The following is a 17,964-nucleotide window of genomic DNA, read 5'->3' on the forward strand; positions in this document are numbered from 1 at the left end:
TGCTGTCTTTTTCCTTTCTTTCCAGTCCTGATGAAGGGTCTCAGCCTGAAATGTTTATTCATTTCCAAAGATGCTGCCTGACTCCACGAGTTCCTCGAGCATTTTGTTTGTGTGCCTACAGATTTTCTAAATTAAGTAGTTATAAAGGAAGATTGAATAGGTTGGGACATTATTCCTTAGAATATAGAAGATTGAGAGGAGATTTGATAGAGGTATACAAAATTATGAGAGGTATAGATAGGATAAATGCAAGCAGGCTTTTTTCACTGGAGGTCATGGGATAAGGGTGAAAGGTGAAATGTTTAAGAGGAACATGAGGGGAAAGTTCTTCACTCAGAGGGTCATGAGAGTGGAATGAGCTGCCAGCTCGATTTCAGTGGTAAAGAGAAGTTGGGGTAGGTGCATGCATGGGAGGTCCATGGAGGTCCATGGTCTGGGTACAGATCTATGGGACTAGGAAGTTTAAATGGTTTGGCATGAACTAGAAGGACTAAAGAACTTGCTTCTGTACTGTACTTTTCTATAAGCCCCCGGACTGCTGTGGGGCCTATAATACAATTCCATCAAAGTGACCACTTCCTCCTTATTTCGAAGTTCCACCAATATAGGCTCATTGACTGATCCAATTGATGGGAGTTGTAGGATTAAGCATCAATTAAGCTCCACATGACCGTGTATATTTGACTGTAAACAATACTGTACAACTAAACAAGTTGTATTAGGCTTCTGCTAACTCTCACTGGTAGTCCTTGGCCATCTACCTGGTTTCATTAGTTTGTTAAGTATTAATGTGAGAAAGTCTGCAGATCAGGGGAAATCCAGAGGAACACACACAAAGTGCTGGAGGAGCTCAGCAGGTCAGGCAGCATCTATGGAAATGAATACACGGTCGACGCCTTGGGCCGAGACCCACTTCCAGGACTGAGAAGGAAGGGGGAAGACAACAGAATAAAAAGGTAGGGGAAGGGGAAGGAGACTAGCTGGAAGACAGGTGGTTGGGAAAGGTCAAGGGCTGGAGAAGGAGGAATCTGATAGGAGAGGAGAATGGACCATAGGAGCAAGGAAAGAGGAGGAGACCCAGGGGGAAATAATAAGCAGGTGAGAAGAGGTATAAGGTCAGAGTGGTGAACAGAGGAAGGGTGTGGGGGTGGAATAAGTTCACCTGAAGGAGAAATCACTATTGCTTCTAAAGCGCATCTATTTTAAATTCAGCGCATTATCGTACTAACGCTACTCCAGTTGTGAATGAGATAAATTTCTTAGCAGAAGCACTGAACCAATGAATGACAGTGTTTGCGCTGCCTGAAGTTAATAATTTATGAGGGGCCTTGCAAAGAATGGGGCTGCAGTATATGGAAAAGAATGGCCTTTGTTTGACACCCACAGTGCAACTTTAAGAGGTGCAGACTAAACTTAAACATCGCTCCCAAAGATTGCGCCCCCTTTTGACAGGCGAAGCACTTTACTGAATGGTCTTCTGTGACTGCAACAGTGGGAATGTGGTTTGACTGGGCTGTGGTGTGAGATTATGTGGAGGCAATCAGCAGAGTGGTTAAGGTTGGTTGACTGCTGAAATCAAGATAATAACATAAAGCTGGTGCACGAACTGCATTCAAACAGGTGTGGATTAATTGCGCTTTGAGAGCTCTCCAACTTAGCCCCTTGAGTTGGTGTTTAGAGACTGCTTCTTACTGAGCAAGTAATTCCATTTCAAAGTACTTTTTAACAAGCAACAACTGTGCTGGATGCAAATAACGGATGGAAGGTATAATTACAAGAGCAAAAATTACTGGCAACTTCTCTTCTGTTCTCAGTAAATATGGTAAGTTGGTAAAAAAAATTACATATATTTAAAGTGGAGTTTGGTAGCTTCTTGATTAGTAAGGTGTCAAAGTTTACAGGCAGAAGCCAGGAGAATGTGGTTGAGACGGATAATAAATGAGACATAATGGAATGGCAGCGCAATCATGATGGGCTGAATGGCCTATTTCTGTTCCTATGTCTTATGGCCTAAATAAACTCGTATTCCAAATTGATTATGTTACTGTAATTAAAATTAACCATTCATATAGTTTTTGGTGGTAGATAATAGTGTTATTCCCATGCCTCTCAGTTAGCCACTCCCACATGGGAGAAGTTCACATACTCTACAAGCAGGGTTACCAGTAAAGTTGAGTTGAATAGCCTGCATGCCGCTGTGTGCTCTGCCCTCTCCCTCATTAACAAACACAACATGGTGTCAGAAGTGGGATTCGAGCCCACGCCTCCAGTCACCTTATCTGGCGGGTTAATCAGTCTGAACATGCTGTAGGATGCTGAAGTAATGGGAATATTAAAAACTGGTCTGATTTGCAGACTTGTGTTAGTTGGTATACTGTCTCAATGTATAAAGCTCTCAGCTCACAGGGAAATACATTGGTGAAAGATGGACTCTATTAAATTCATGCATGGCATTACTCTCAAAGATTAAGGCTTGTCCAGCAAACTGCCAAGAATATTACTTTCCTTTAAAAATTCAATGTGTATAAACATTTACTGTCCTGTATAGCAGCCAGTGTGAAATAAATGCTGCCATCTCAAGTCATCTACCCACATAACGTTAAATATTAAAGTGACATGGATTGAGTTTCACTTTGAAACTTTAACAAACTTTTGTAGATGCACAGTGGAGAGTGTCATAACTGTTTGCATCATGGCCTCGTATGGAAACAACACCAAGGAATGGAAAAGCTACATTAAGTGGTAAGTACAGCCCAGTCCATCACAGGCAAAACCCTTCCCACCAGTAAGTACATTTACATAGAGCGCCGAGACAAGAAAGCAACATTCATCAAAAAAAGTCCCCACCATGCAGGCCATGCTCTCTTCCCACAACTACCATCAGGCAGGAGGTACAGAAACCTTAGGTCCCACACCACCAGTTTCAGGAACAGTTATTACCCTACAAACATCAGGCTCCTAAACTGGTATGAATAACTTCAATCACCACCACTCTGAACTGATTCTACGACACACAGACTCACTTCCACTACAGCTCATGTTCTCAGTATTTTTTTTCATTTGCACTCTTTTGCACTTTCATTGTTTGTAAGTCTTTGTCTGCTTACGTATATTCTTTCATAATATTCTATTGTACTTTATTTTCCTGCAAACGCCTGCAAGAAAATGAATCTCATGATAATATATGGTAACATACATGCACTATGATAGTAGTCAGCCAATGGCGTAGTGGGATTCACCCAGACTTTGCCGCGAGTGGTTCCGGGTTCCAATCCGGCCGGCTTCTTGCACACTTTCCATCCGTGCTATGTTGAGCGCCAAACAAGCAACTGGGCCTCATAAAAAACAGACAAAAATGCTAAAGAAACAGCAAGGTTGATGCACCCCGAGAGCAGAAAGTAACAACAATGACTTTAATAGTAACTTTACTATGAACTTCTACAGCACAATCTGCATGAGTCACTCATACAGTGATGTACAATATGATTACTCCCTGGTCAACCAGGTTGATTTCTACAGTAATGAATGGCAGCAACGAAAAATCAGCTCATATCCATTTCACATTGTGTTGTTAAAATCATGTTTCTTTGTATGTACTTTGTTAATTTTTTCCATATCAACAAATATTAGAGCAGCCAATAAGGTATGCATTGACATAAACAAGATCGGGGAGTGTTGATTGTAAAACGACTTGCAAGATGTTTATTGTGAGTTGTGAGTTATAAGTCTTTATAATGATTTATCATAATTGTCAATGCCTCTCAGAGGTGTGAGATTCAGGTTTGAGTATATAGTACAGTAGGAATACAAATTAGAATTAAATCAAGGGTTGGGACAATTCCTTTAATATGCTTTTACAAGCACTAACAGTGCGATTAACTGAAATATTTAGCAATTACTTCTGGATATCTTGTATTAATGCTATTACAAAACCTTGTAAGTAATGATGTTTGATCTAAATTTCATTCTGTTGTTTCAAAAGTGGAACATAATTGGTGAAGAGAAACATTAAGTAAATGGCCAGTTCAAGTGGAGGTAATGGGGACAAGCTCCCACCACCTATTAAATGCTCCCAATGGCGTGCACCTCAAATAGCCTCAGGCAACCAAGACCAGCTCCTTGCCTTAATGTGTGGCTCAGCTACGAAGTCTGGCAGAACCATTTCCACAGACGGGAGAAGGGGCAAAGGCGGGTTACCGGCACTGTAAAACAAGTCACTTTGGGCAGATGGGGCTCATCAGCTGTTGTTGGCAGCTCACCCAGGAGAAGAAAAATTCTGATCTCAAACTTCGGCTGGCTTGCAGCTGTACCATGGTGGTACCACGGTTAGTGTGTCACTATTACAGCTCAGAGCATGCTGGAGTTCAGAGTCCAATCCTGGTGCTGTTCCGTAAGGACTCTCCGTACGTTCTCCCTGTGGAATTCATGGATTTTCCACGGAACCTCCGGTTTCCTCCCACAGTCCAAAGACATACCGGGTAGGTTAACTGGTCATTGCAAATTGTCCTGTGATTAGATTAGGGTTAATTGCGATTGTCTGGGGTTGCTAGGGCACTGTGGCACAAAGGGCCAGAAGGGCCTACTCTGTGCCACATCAACTAAATAAAATAATAAATAAATATATACTCACTCATGAGAAAGACTTCAGGAGTAGACTCTGACAAAAACTTTGGTGCAGGAGTCCCTAAGGCAGTTCAGTGGTGATCGGCAACACTTGAGATGCAACTGGTGCCAAACTGTATCAGTCTCTGTCACACTGTATCAGTCTCTGACAAACTGTATCAGTCTCTGTCACACTGTATCAGTCTCTGTCACACTGTATCTGTCTCTGACAAACTGTATCAGTCTCTGTCACACTGTATCAGTCTCTGACAAACTGTATCAGTCTCTGACAAACTGTATCAGTCTCTGTCACACTGTATCTGTCTCTGACAAACTGTATCAGTCTGTCAAACTGTATCAGTCTCTGACAAACTGTATCAGTCTCTGTCACACTGTATCTGTCTCTGACAAACTGTATCAGTCTCTGTCACACTGTATCAGTCTCTGACAAACTGTATCAGTCTCTGTCACACTGTATCAGTCTCTGACAAACTGTATCAGTCTCTGTCACACTGTATCAGTCTCTGACAAACTGTATCAGTCTCTGTCACACTGTATCTGTCTCTGACAAACTGTATCAGTCTCCTTCAAACCTTTGTCAGTCTTTGCCAAAATGTACCAGTCTCTGACAAACTGTATCAGTCTCTGTCAAACTGTATCAATCTGTCAAAATGTATCAGTCTCTGTCACACTGTATCAGTCTCTGACAAACTGTATCAGTCTCTGACAAACTGTATCAGTCTCTGTCACACTGTATCAGTCTGTCAAACTGTATCAGTCTGTCAAACTGTATCAATCTCTGCCGTACCTTTGGATTCAACAGCTCCGTGGAGAGTGAGAGCTTGCTACAAGGCCAATAGTTTGCTCTCCATATCATTCTGCCAATGCTTGCACATAATGTAGACAGCTAGGACACAATATCCATGGTCAACCCTGACCAATGAGAGACCTCAGTTCAAGTGTTCAAAATGTTTGTATACTGTAGGCAATTATAATTATAATATTAATTATAACAGATCTGTAGTGGCTAATTCTAACAAACCAATTCCGCAGCTGGGGACCTGGCATGAGTTGTTATCCTTGCATGCCACGTCCTCCAATCACTCCAGTAATGATGTTCCTGAAAGTTGAAGAAATGTATTTGATCTTTTATAAGCAACTAGCAAAACCGTTAATATCAAAGGGATGCAATTAAGAGTAATTAAGCAGCCAACAAAAGATAAGACACCTAGTGAATCCAAGAACCAAACTACAACAGAACAAAGCAAGAATACGTAACTTATTCCCTTCACTTTTACCACCCCACCCATGGGACCAGTTTCCATTATAAACATGCATCACAAAATACAATACAGGTAGAGAACAGATGCATGGATCCTACAAGATCCTTGTTACTACATTTCTATTGTCATAACAAGGAGCTGTTATAATTAATATTGTTGCAAAATGTAAACAGGACACTAAACTGTTGTATGTCAGTTCAGCCAGTTCCACTTCCTTCTCAACCCATGGTTTATAGTTTATTTTTATTAAATGTTTAGATTTTATCCTTTTCTTTCGGCCCTACAGCCAGTTTAAGAGCTAAGGTGATACCATCTGAAACGGGCACAACGTATTTAACATTCGGGTCTGACTTGGGGCCGCTCATTTGTGCAGATCTGAAAGAGAAACCACTGCTTTCAAAGAACTACTCTTTCCCTTAGCTTAGGAGGGGAAAAGCTCAGACATCTACCCGAACACAGGTTCTAACCAACCACCCATACCAGAAGAAGACTAATAAAACCTCAGTAAAAAGAAGACCCAACTTTGTTCTCGTTGACTTCCTTAGATTTTGTAAGCCTACAAATGAACTATCTTGGCTCAATATGAGACTTTGCTAGCGATGATGGATAGGGCTGTAACTGTGAGGACTTGACAGCAAAACCAGCAGATGGAGGTGGCATTGTGGAGAAGCTGCCGTGTGACGTTTTATTTCTGGACACCTATTCATTCAATATGTTTTGTGTCTCTGTATCTCATGCTTCAGCTATTTGGGGTGTTTCAGCAACATCTGGAATTAAGCTAACTGCCTGTAATAAAAACACCATGAAAATGACATCACCTGTGTCAACAGCCAACAGCCAAGGCTTTTGCTCCTCGTCAGAGATAACAATCTACATTCACAGCGCTGTGCAGAAGTCTTAGACACATATATATAGCAAGGGAGCCCAGGAGTTTTGCTCAGTATGTAGGAATTTTATCTATCGCACTGCTGCTGCAAAAATACACAAATTTCATGCCTTAAGTGAGTGATGATAAACCTGATTCTGATACGAGTCTCTATTGTGAACTGAGAGTGGGAAGGGGGCAGGGAGAGGGGAATCACAGTTGGGAAAAGGGGCAGGGAGTGCGGAGGGAGCAGGAAGCACCAGAGAGACATTCTGTAATGATCAATAAACCAATTGTTTGGAATCAAATGACCTTGCCCGGTGTCTCAGGGCTGGGTGTGTCTGCATTCGCCCCCCCCCCCCCCCCCACCCCGGCACTCCTTGTCTGCCACCCGTGCCACGCCCCTCCTGCGGCGCTTCAGCTTTGCTGTTCCCAGCATCCTTTGCTCCCGCCAGATTTACAGATGTGCTCTCCGCTCCTAAGGCTTTTGCACAGTACTGCATACAGCTCTTTAATATAGTTCTGCCTTATAGGGGTGATTTAAAAAAATATTAAAGGAGATTGCCGGCAAGCTCAGTTAAAGGTGTAGGCTTCAAGAAGCCTCTTAGATAGAGAGTTATATCCGGACAGCTGAAGGGGCAGCCATTCATAGAATTGTGAGATACAGAAGACTAGAAGTGGAAGGGTGCGGTGCTCTCAGAAAGCTGTGGTGCTTAAAGCAGATTACAAAGAAAGTATGTTATGAGCCTTGGAAAGGTTGAAAAGAAGGATCAGAATTTGAAAACTTGAGGCATTGCCGACTGGGCTAATGAGTGTGCATGTATTGAGTGACAAGAACTTGCTGAAAGCTCGGGTATAGAGCTTTGGATGAACTTGGGATGCATAAATATTCTAGCATTGGCCTGAAGAATCAGGATCTGGAGCTTAAATATATTTATTATTTGCGTGGTTGTGTTTTACTGACATCCTGTATGTGCTTGCCATATGAGAACTAGGCCCCAAGCCGCAGTGTGGCCTCTTTACAGCTGCCAGGAGAGGGGCATCAGAGCTGATGCCCTCTACCGGGGGCGATATGACATTCAGGCTGGAGTCGGTGCTTCCCCCACTGTTCACCCGGAAGAAGACAGGCTGTATCGTGGTTGACTGCAGATTTTGACAGCATTCATGGCTCTGGTCCGGACTTTTTGATTGCACGGCTGCATTGTACCGATACCTTTATGTGCTTGCTGTCTTGTGCATGATACGTGGGCTTTGTGCTGCGTATGGCTGTTGGGACTGTGTTTTGCACCTTTCCCCCGGAGTGACACTGTCTCATTTGGTTGTATTCATGGGTATCCATGTACGGTTGAATGACAATTAAACTTGAATTGAATTGAAGAACATTAGAATTGTCTGTAGATAGTCCAGGTGAAATGACAAATAGAAGACACGGTGAAGGAGAAAGATTAAAGGTGAGAGCACCCTGACAAGTTGCATCTCCATCTGGGATGGGAGCAGCTGAGCACTGGACCAGAAGTCCTACAAATGACTGTGAGAACAGCCTGGAGGATCATCGGGGTCTCCCTACCGTCCATCAGGGACATTTATCAGGAGTGCTTCGTACACCGGGCCCTTAGTATTATCAAGGATCCCACCCCTCCATCCAGCATCCTCTTTGACTTCCTACCATCAGGCAAGAGACTCCAATGCATAAAAACAAGAACGGTCAGGATGGGAAATGGTTTCTTCCCTCAGGCCATTCAGCTTCTGAACTCCCTGCCGCAATGCATTGGAAGTGTCACCAGTTAATCTGTTTTGTACCTGACAATATTTAATTTATGCACTTTAGTTTGTTATTTATATGTGATTTAACTGTAGATTTTATCCTTACCTTCATAAGTTATTGTGTTTTATGTGTGTTATGTGTACTACTGTGCTTTACACCCTAGTTCGGAGAAACGTTGTTTCATTTCTAGATACATTATATGGTTGTATAAGTTATATACGTGTAAATAATTAAATGACAATAATGTGGACTTGACTTGACTTGTAACCATAATCTTGGTTAAATAGAAAATTTTAAGAAAAAGGTGAGGATCTTAGTGAAGTAATTTCATCACTGTGCAGCCTCAGAAGAAAAGACAAGACCACCAAGGGAGAGGGATGGGCTTCAGGATTTTTTTTCATGGAGGAGGTCAGGTAGTATTCTAGAACTATTGGAGATTAAAGTGATGGGGAGAACAGTGAAATAGTGAGGGATGAGACCATGGAAGGAGTTAAAGGAATGACATTTGAAATCTGAGACACTGTGGTTGGCAAGAATGATTGAGTGAGATTTGGTTTGGCAAATGATGCAGGCAGCAAGAATTTTAGATGAGCCAAAGGTTGAGAGGAAAACTGGAATAATTGAGTCTGGAAGTGTCAACGAATTTTAGATTTTAAAAAAACAGTGCAACTAGACTTTCTTAAATTGGCAGATGCCACTCAGATGCAAGGCTTTAGAAGGGTAGGTTATCAAGCATAATGAAGGAACTTGCCTGGATTCAAATCAATCAATATCAAAAAAGATATAATGAAGAGGGAAAGGATGCTCGTAATTGTGACAATGTTCCTTTTCGACGCACTTATAAAACTGCCACTTAAATTCATTATACCTCAGGTAGTCTTTTTGTCTAAGCTAGCTCAAGGAGTTATCAAAGTTCCAAGTAAATTTATTATTGGTACTATATGTCAGCATATACAACCCTGGGATTCATTGTCCAGCGGGCATACGCAATAAATCCATAGAATAATAACCATAACAGAATCTATGAAAGACCGCGCCAACTTGGGCGTTCAACCAGTGTGCAAAAGACAACAAGCTGTGCAAATACAAAGAGAAAGAGATAATAGTAATAAATAAACAATGAATATCGAGAGCATGAGATGAAGAGCTTTTGAAAGTGAGCCCATAGGCTGTGGGAACATTTCAACGATGGAGCGGGTGAAATGAGTGAAGTTATCCCCTTTGGTCCAAGAGCCTGATGGTTGAGGAGGAATAACTGATCCTGAACCTAGTGGTGTGAGGCTCCTGTGCCACCTTCAATGGAAGATATATTGCTTGTGAAATCCAACAGTTCTGGTGAACAGAAATCCACATGACATAGAGGTCAAGACCAGAAGGGGAAGATCAGAGCAGTAAACAAAAGCTGGGTCAAGGAAGCAGTCTTTAAGCAGTGACCTTTTCCTCTGTGGTAACTTTCTTTAAACATCGTCTCTGAGAACAGCGTGTTTTAGTTTCCTAGCATAGAAAATAACATTTACCAGACTTCCTTGGCTGTGAAATTCTGATATGTGAACATCTATAGTATTTTTATCCTGACTGAACAATTTCTTTACTATTTGCTCAACCTTTATTCTTTTCTTAGAATAGGAAATAATTTTCAAGGAAACCTTTTCATAAGCTTTGGCAGGATTGGGTGGAAGTTACTGATACCATTTTGACTCCTGATCTGAGTTGGCAGCTCTGGGTCAGATGACTGCAATCAACGATTCTTAATGTTACTGTTATGCTTTGTAACTCTACAACTATTCAAAAAAAAAACACAGGAAACCTGGGGATAAATGTCTGTACTTTCTTTTTAACTTTTAGTGAGGTGCACGCTTATGACGACATATGCCATTCACATACTTTTACCTACACCCCATAATGAATTACCTAAACAAGTAAGAATGCTTAATCAAACAATACAGTACTGTGCAAGACCTTAGGCACATATATATAGCTAGGGTGCTTAAGACTTTTGTACAGTACTGTATTTGTCAATGTGGAGCGGAGAGTGAGTTTATAAATCTGGCATGGGCAAAGGATTGTGTGAATGGTGAGGGTGGAGTGCCAGGGGAGAGGGTTTGGGACAGGTGGCAGAGAGGGAGAAATAGGGGTGGGGGCTGGTGCAGGTACAGACACATCCACCCCTGAGACACCAGGAAAGGCCATTTGACTCCAAACAATTGGTTTATTGATCATTACAGAACGTCTCTCTGGTGCTTCCTGCACTCTCCGCTCTCTCTTCCCCTTTTCCCAACCATGATTCCCCTCTCACTGCCCCCTTCCCATTTTCAGTCCACAATAGAGGCCCATCTCAGAATCAGGTTCATCATCATTCACATATGTTATGAATTTCTTTTTGGTTGCAGTACAGTGAAATACATAAGATGACTACAGTGCTGTGCAAAAGCCTTAGGCACCCTAGCTATATAAAGCTCAAAGCCAGCAGAAAGTTGCTGATGATTGCCGTGCCATCTTGGATGCTATATATATGGCCAAGACCTTTGCACAGTACTGTATATTTACAATATTACTGAAATATTAAATACACAACAGTTACTTCTGTGAAGTCTTTTCCCCCGGAATAGAAGGTCCACATTCCAGGATACTCCCACTGGATTTGGGTGAATTTAAAGTGTACGTGGGCAAAAGGAACTTGCTTTACTGATATTGGTTTGGTCAGGAAGGTAGCTGCAGTGATGACTGGCTTCACCGTGGCTGTGGACTCGCTTTCGTGAACTTCACTTCTGAATGTTATTTGGCTACTTTTATTGTTTGCGTGGTTTGTTTCTTTTTTCCTGCACATCCTGGTGGTCCTTTTTAATGGGTTCCATTGGGTTTCTCTTGTTCTGTGGCTGCTTGTAAAGAGACAAATCTCAAGGTTGTGTAATACGTGCAAACTTCGATACTTAGTGCACTTTGAACTTTGAACCTTGATTTCAAACAGATCAGCTGGGCAATGTAACACTATATAAAGGCCCAATTTAGATCAGTAATAATGTCAGTGAAAATGTCAAGGTGAAAGCAAATATTTATGGGAACACACACAAAATGCTGGAGGAACTGAGCAGGTTAAGCAGCATCTATGACTTGGCCTCTTATCTCTATTCCTCACCTGCTTATCACTTCCCCCTGGTGTCTCTCATTCTCCCTTGATCCACTCGGCTCTCCTATCAGATTCCTTCTTCTCCAGCCCTTTACCTTTTCCACCCAGCTGGCTTCACCCATCATCTTCTAGCTTGTCGTCCTTTTCAAGTTTTTATTCTGGCGTCTTCCCCCTTCCTTTCCAGCCCTGAAGAAAGGGCCTCAGCCCGAAACGTTGACTGGTGATTGATTTTCATAGATGCTGCCTGACCTGTTGAGTTCCTCCTGCATTTTCGGCGTGTTGCTCTGGATTTCCAGCTTCTGCAGAATCTCTTGTGTTTAAGTATTTAGGGGGCTTCTTGTATTTCTTTCGGTTGAATGTAATTGTACTGTGGGGGAAATTAATTCATCATCGGATGATCTGAACAAATGGCAAATCATTATATGAGGAGCAAGCCTTCAGCTAGAGTTTCCCAGTTTGCCCACTTCCTATTTTAGGGTTTGTTGTTTTTTTCACATTCATTGAACCCGATGATTGAGTCTCATTTGCTTCTATGAGTGTGATGGCAAAGAGTAGGCTGATAGATGAAGTACAACTTCAAAGTTCAAAGTAACTTTATTCTCAAAGTATTATATGTCACTATATACAGCCCTGAGATTCATTTTCCTGCGGGCACACTCAGCAAATCTATAGAATAGTAACTGTAACAGGATCAATGAACGATCAGTCAGAGTGCAGAAGACAACAAACTGTGCAAATGCAAATATAAATAAATAGCAGTAAATAATGAGAACATGAGATAATGAAAAAAAGAGTCCTTAAAGTGAGGTAATTGGTTGAGGGAACATCTCAGTGATAGGGCAAGTGAGTGTAGTTATCCCCTCTTATTCAAGATCCTGATGGCTGAGGGGTAGTAACTGTTCTTGAACCTGGTGGTGAGAGTCCTGAGGCTCTTGTACATTCTACCTGATGGCAGCAGCAAGTAGAGAGCGCAACCTTGGCGGTGGAGATCTTTGGTAATGGATGCTGCTTTTCTGTGACAGATGTAGATGTACTGAATGGTTCGGAGGGCTTTACCCATGATGTACTGGGCCGAATCCATTACCTTTTGTAGGATTTTCATTTCAAAGGCATTGGTGTTTCCATACCAGCCCGTGATGCAGCCAGTCAATATACTCTCCACTACACATCTGTAGGCTTTTGTCAAAGTTTTAGATGTCACGACGAATCTTCGCAACCTCCCAAGGAGGTAGAGTTGCTGCCGTGCTTTCTTTGCAATAACACTTACATGTTGGGTTCAGAACTCGTCCTCTGAAATAATACCTCACAGGAACTTAAAGTTGCCTGCCCTCCCCACCTCTGATCCTCCGATGAGGACTGGCTCATGGACCTCTGGTTTCCTTCTCCTGAAGTCTATAATAAGCTCCTTGGTCTTGCTGAGCATGCAGATGGAAAGTTATTTTCTCAGAGCAAAGATCAGCCATGGTCACATTGAGGAGAAAAACAGGTTTGAGGGTCCCATGGTCCATTCCCTCCATTTCCTCTGTTATCAAGTTGTAAAGTAATACATCATGCACTCAGGCCCTTCGGCCCACTGAGGCCATGCCAGCCACAATGCTCACTCAGCTTTCCCCAATTTCCTGTGTTTGTCCCATATCCCTCTTTGCCCTACCCCTCCACATACCTGTCCAAGTGCTTCTGAAATGGTACTATTGTACCTGACCTCAACATCTCTTCTTGGGTGCTCGTTCCATATCCTCACCACCCTTCTGGTGAAAAAGTTGCCCCTCAAATCCATTTCTAACCTTTTCTCTCAGTCTATTGCCCCTAGTTTTGGATTCTCTTACACTGGAGAAAAAGACCGTTACTGCCCACCTTATCTGTTTGAAAAGTTTCTACATTCTTGTGTTCTTAAGTGGCATACCATAGGTATACAATAAAACCAAAAGGCCAGAAGATGTAGGAGCAGATTTTGGCCATTTGGCTCATCGAGTTTGCTCCGCTATTTCATCACGGCTGATCTATTTTCCTCTCAGCCCCAATCTCTTTCCTCCTCTCCGTATCCCTTCATGCCCTGACCAATCAAGAACCTATCAACCTCTGCCTTAAATATACCCAATGACTTGGCCTCCACTGCCATCTGTGGCAATGAATTCCACAGGTCTTAGATTCCCTCACCATTGGAACCATCCTCATCACATCCCACTCTGTCGAGGCCTTTCACCATTCAATAGGTTTCCCCACAGTTTGTAGAGGCGCAGAGCCATCAAACGCTCCTCATATGACAAGCCTTTCAATCCCAGACTCATTCTCGTCAACCTTCTTTCAACCCTCTCCAAAATCAGCACATCCGATGGGGCCCAAAACTGCCCACAAAACTCCAAGTGAGGCCCCACCAGTGCTTTATAAACTCCCTTGCTAAGAGGGACTAACAGTAAGGAAAAGTTAAAACTTTGGACCTTTGTCTTTGAAATACTGGGAGAAACTTCACAAAATCCTTTGTTAGCAGTCAAAATAGGAAGGACAAAACTGATAATAGAACAGGTTGCACATAATGTGTAGGAGGGACAAACATTTGGGCCAAATCAAATGTTCTCATTCCTTGTTTTCTTATGGGAGATTGTTTGGATGTTGCTATTGTCTGCATATGTTAGTGTTTTCTTGCATTTGGCCCTTCAAGTGCCAACATTTCTACTTTGGATAACTCACATCCCCATTAATAATGAACATTAAACTTTGGACTTGAATAGCGATGATCGTTTTTGCATCTGTTTTGGTTAGTACCTTTACTTGCTCTGAAATTTATATTGTATTTGGGTGAAAACAGCATTTCCCAGTAGAAACATATTTTTAAATAGAAGTTTTTAGCCTTTGAATCTTTGGTTATAACCCTGCCCTGAATGAACAAGGCTGCTGTGCTAGAAGTGTGGATATTAACTAGGAATTCCTATTAATGCCAATAAACACAGTAAAGGTAGTATTAATGCTTCCAAATGTTCTAGGTATTACTATTAAGTGAACACCAGTCGCATATTCTCATACGTGGTACGGCAGCGTAGTGGGCAGCACGACACTTTACAGCACCGGCGACCTGGGTGAATTTCCCGCTGCTGCCTGTAAGGAGTTTGTATGTTCTCCCCATGACCGGGTGCTCCGAGTGCACCAGATTCCTCCCACAGTAAGTTAATTGGTCATTGTAAATTATCCTGTGATTGTACTAGGATCAAATTGGGGGTTTATGGAGCAGCTCAAAGGGCTGGAAGGGCCTATTCTGTGCTGTATGTCAATAAATAACTTTAAAAAAATTGAAAAATCTTAGACCTGTAATTCCCAACCGTTTCCATGCCTTTGACCACCGCCATTAACTCAAGGGGTCTGTGGATCAGGGGTTGGAACACCCCTGCCTTAGATTATAAACTGCACTAGAAGGATTTGGCTTAATAACAATGGAAAGACTCATGGTCAAGGTTGAGATCTAGTATTTCCTATTCATTGTCTTCAATATGATAAGAGGTGGGCTCTGGTGCCAAGACTTAAAACAACACATGATCAGGTTTTTTCAGTGCTGAGGCAATCAGACAAGCTTTCCAAAATGTTCACGATCAAGACATGGGTTTGTTAAATTAACTGCCCTCGTAAATAGTAGCACTTGACTGATTTGACTTGATGAGGAATCTTGACATGAACCAACCAATTTTCCAGACAGTTATTTGCTGATCAGGGTATTTAATGATTACGTGGTGATTTTTGCTACAATTTGAAAGTAAATTTAAATTTTCATTATTTGGAAAAAAATATTTATTGAAGAAATATGGACTGTTTCTATTATTATTTGAATATGTTCAGGAGGTACTTTTATGTTTATCACTTTCTCCTTCTAGAAATCAAATTTGCCTCCTTTCTGACTTTTACCTCGTCTCACCTGCCTATAGCTTCCTCCTGGGTCCCCTCCTCCTTCTCTTCATGCCCCGTCTCCTGTGGGCTACTCTCCTCTCCCATTAGGGATTTTGTTGACGGTGCTCACAGATTTGAGAAGATTCATGACTGAGAATTAGCCAATATGTCACACAGCATGATTTTCACCAGCTGCTAGAAAGCAGGAGCCAAGGAGAACAGTGATGAATATTGTCGCATTTGATTCAGCGATTCTCAATCGAAGAGGAGAAGATTCAGGGAATAGGTTGAAAAGTAGAAGCACCCTAATGCAAACTTGACATCTTTGCTGAGAAGCAGTTCATGTAAACACAGGGCTTTGTGGATATTTGGATAATGAGCTATACATGAGCTGCCCTGAGCCAGATGCAAATGTATCAGTATATTTTACACTTATCTGAAGGTATTTCCAAGTTAGACAAACTTCCATGAGTTTGGAATTGATAATCTACTGGGAAAATAAAGCTAAATCATATACTAGCCACACTGTCCATAAGATACATCTTCATCTCCTGTTTTAATTACGATTTTCCATACCTTAGTTTCCCTGACTTCATGCATGGCTTAGCTACTGAGTCTGGCAGAACTGTTTCTACCGACAGGAGAAGGGGCAAAGGCAGGTTACAGGCACCTTAAAACCAGTCGCTCTGAACAAATGTGGCTCATCAGCCGTGGTTGGCAGCTCATCTAGGAGAAGGAAAACTCTGAGCTCAAACCTCTGCTGCCTTGCAGCTATACCCACTCATGGGGGAGTATTCAGGCATAAACCCCAAGGGAAAAATCTGGAGCTGGAGTCCCAAAGACAGTCCTAAGTTGAGTTCAATGCCGACTGGCAACTCCTGCGATGATGTTGGTGCCAGAATGTATCAGTGTTTGCCATTCCTTTGGATTCATCGGATGTGTGGAGAGGGGAGCCCTCCAGCTTGCTCAATATTGTACTGTCCTGGCTTGCGTATCACGTAGACGGAACATCCATGGTCAACCCTGACCAAAGGCAGGTCAAATAGCAATAGCATACCTTAACACACTGTATCGGTCACAGCAACATGTAAGTTTCCCTCAACTAACCTTATTGTGGATTGGCGTCCAATTTAACTGAACTTCATCGTTGCATCATACTCAGTGACAAAAGAATATGACACGCTTGCCTTCATAGATTGGGACAAAGCAGATACGAATTGGGCTGATCTGCTGAGACTTTACGAAATCGACTGCACACGGAGTACTGTGTGCAGTACCGGTCACCACATTGAAGGAAAGATAGAACTACACGAGAGACTGTGCAGAGGAGGGTCACCAAGTGTTACGTATGCACGGAGCAAGAACGACTCGATAAGTCTCGCAAACAATCCGATACAGTTCACCGAGATAGTGTCTAGATTGAAGGACTTAACTATAAGAGGAGATTGGCTTGAGCTTGTTTCCGCTAGACGCATATATGTCAAACTCAAGGCCCGCGGGTCAAATCCGGCTGATCCGGCCCGCATGAAGCTGCATTTTGCTCAATCCGGCCCGTGACCTAAAATGAGTTTGACACCCCTGCACTAGAGCAAGAAAGGCTGATGGGTGACCTGATAGAAGTACAGTACTGTGCAAAAGCCTTAGGTGCATATATATATAAATATATAGCTAGGGTGCCCAAGACTTTTATACAGTACAGTATGTTGGTTAAAATATGAAGGTGGCTGGGAAACAGAAGTAAGAGTACTTATTTTCATTCTGGTGAACAAAATCCCTCCCCCACCTTCCCTATTCCCCACTCTGACCTTTTACCTTTTCTCACTTGCCGATTACTTCCCCTTGGTCTCCTTCTTCCCTTTCTCCTGTGGTCCATTCTCCTGTCCTATTAGATTCCTTCTTCTCCAGCCCTTGACCTTTCCCACTCACCTGGCTTCACCCATCACCTTCCAGCTAGCCTCCTTCCCTTCCACCACCTTTTTATTTCGGCATCTCCCCCCTCCCTTTCCCGTCCTGATGAAGGGTCTTGGCCCGAAATGTCAACTGTTTACTCTTTTCCATAGTCGCTGAGTTCCTCCAGCATTTTGTTCGTGTTGCTAAGAGTACTTAGCTTTGAATTAGTTCAGTAGTACTAAGTGTTATTTGGTAACCCGAAAGACAAAATATACAGTACTGTGCAAAGGTCTTAGGCAACGTAACTATATATCTGTCTAAAACTTTTGCACTGTATAATATATAAACTTATGAGAGGTTTACAGTAGATTATGTAGAGGGTCATTTTTTTCCCCATGGTAAGGGAATTGAAAGCAAGAGGGCACAGTTTTAAGATGAGAGGAAGGAGCTTAAAATGGACTTGGGGGTAAGATGTTTACAGATTGTTCGAGCATGTCAAAACACATTTAGAGAGACACTTACACAGGAAATCCATGAAAGGATATGATCTTAAAATTCA

At 42.3% G+C, this 17,964-nt stretch overlaps 1 protein-coding gene across 3 annotated transcripts in view; it reads left to right on the top strand.

Annotated features, from left to right (window-relative positions):
- LOC140719656 (uncharacterized) overlaps window positions 1-17,964 on the top strand; it is a 368,820-nt gene that overhangs the window by 42,599 nt on the left and 308,257 nt on the right. The window contains exon 1 of one of the 3 annotated variants that reach the window (XM_073034434.1): window positions 2,720-2,742. The exons of the other annotated variants lie outside the window; for them this stretch is intronic. The gene's annotated coding sequence lies outside the window, so the exon portion shown is untranslated. Of the gene's footprint in view, window positions 1-2,719; window positions 2,743-17,964 lie in introns of those variants that run through there. 3 annotated transcript variants of the gene reach the window in all.

The sequence above is a fragment of the Hemitrygon akajei genome, chromosome 32 (genome assembly GCF_048418815.1).
Source record: "Hemitrygon akajei chromosome 32, sHemAka1.3, whole genome shotgun sequence".
Classification (NCBI taxonomy): domain Eukaryota; kingdom Metazoa; phylum Chordata; class Chondrichthyes; order Myliobatiformes; family Dasyatidae; genus Hemitrygon; species Hemitrygon akajei.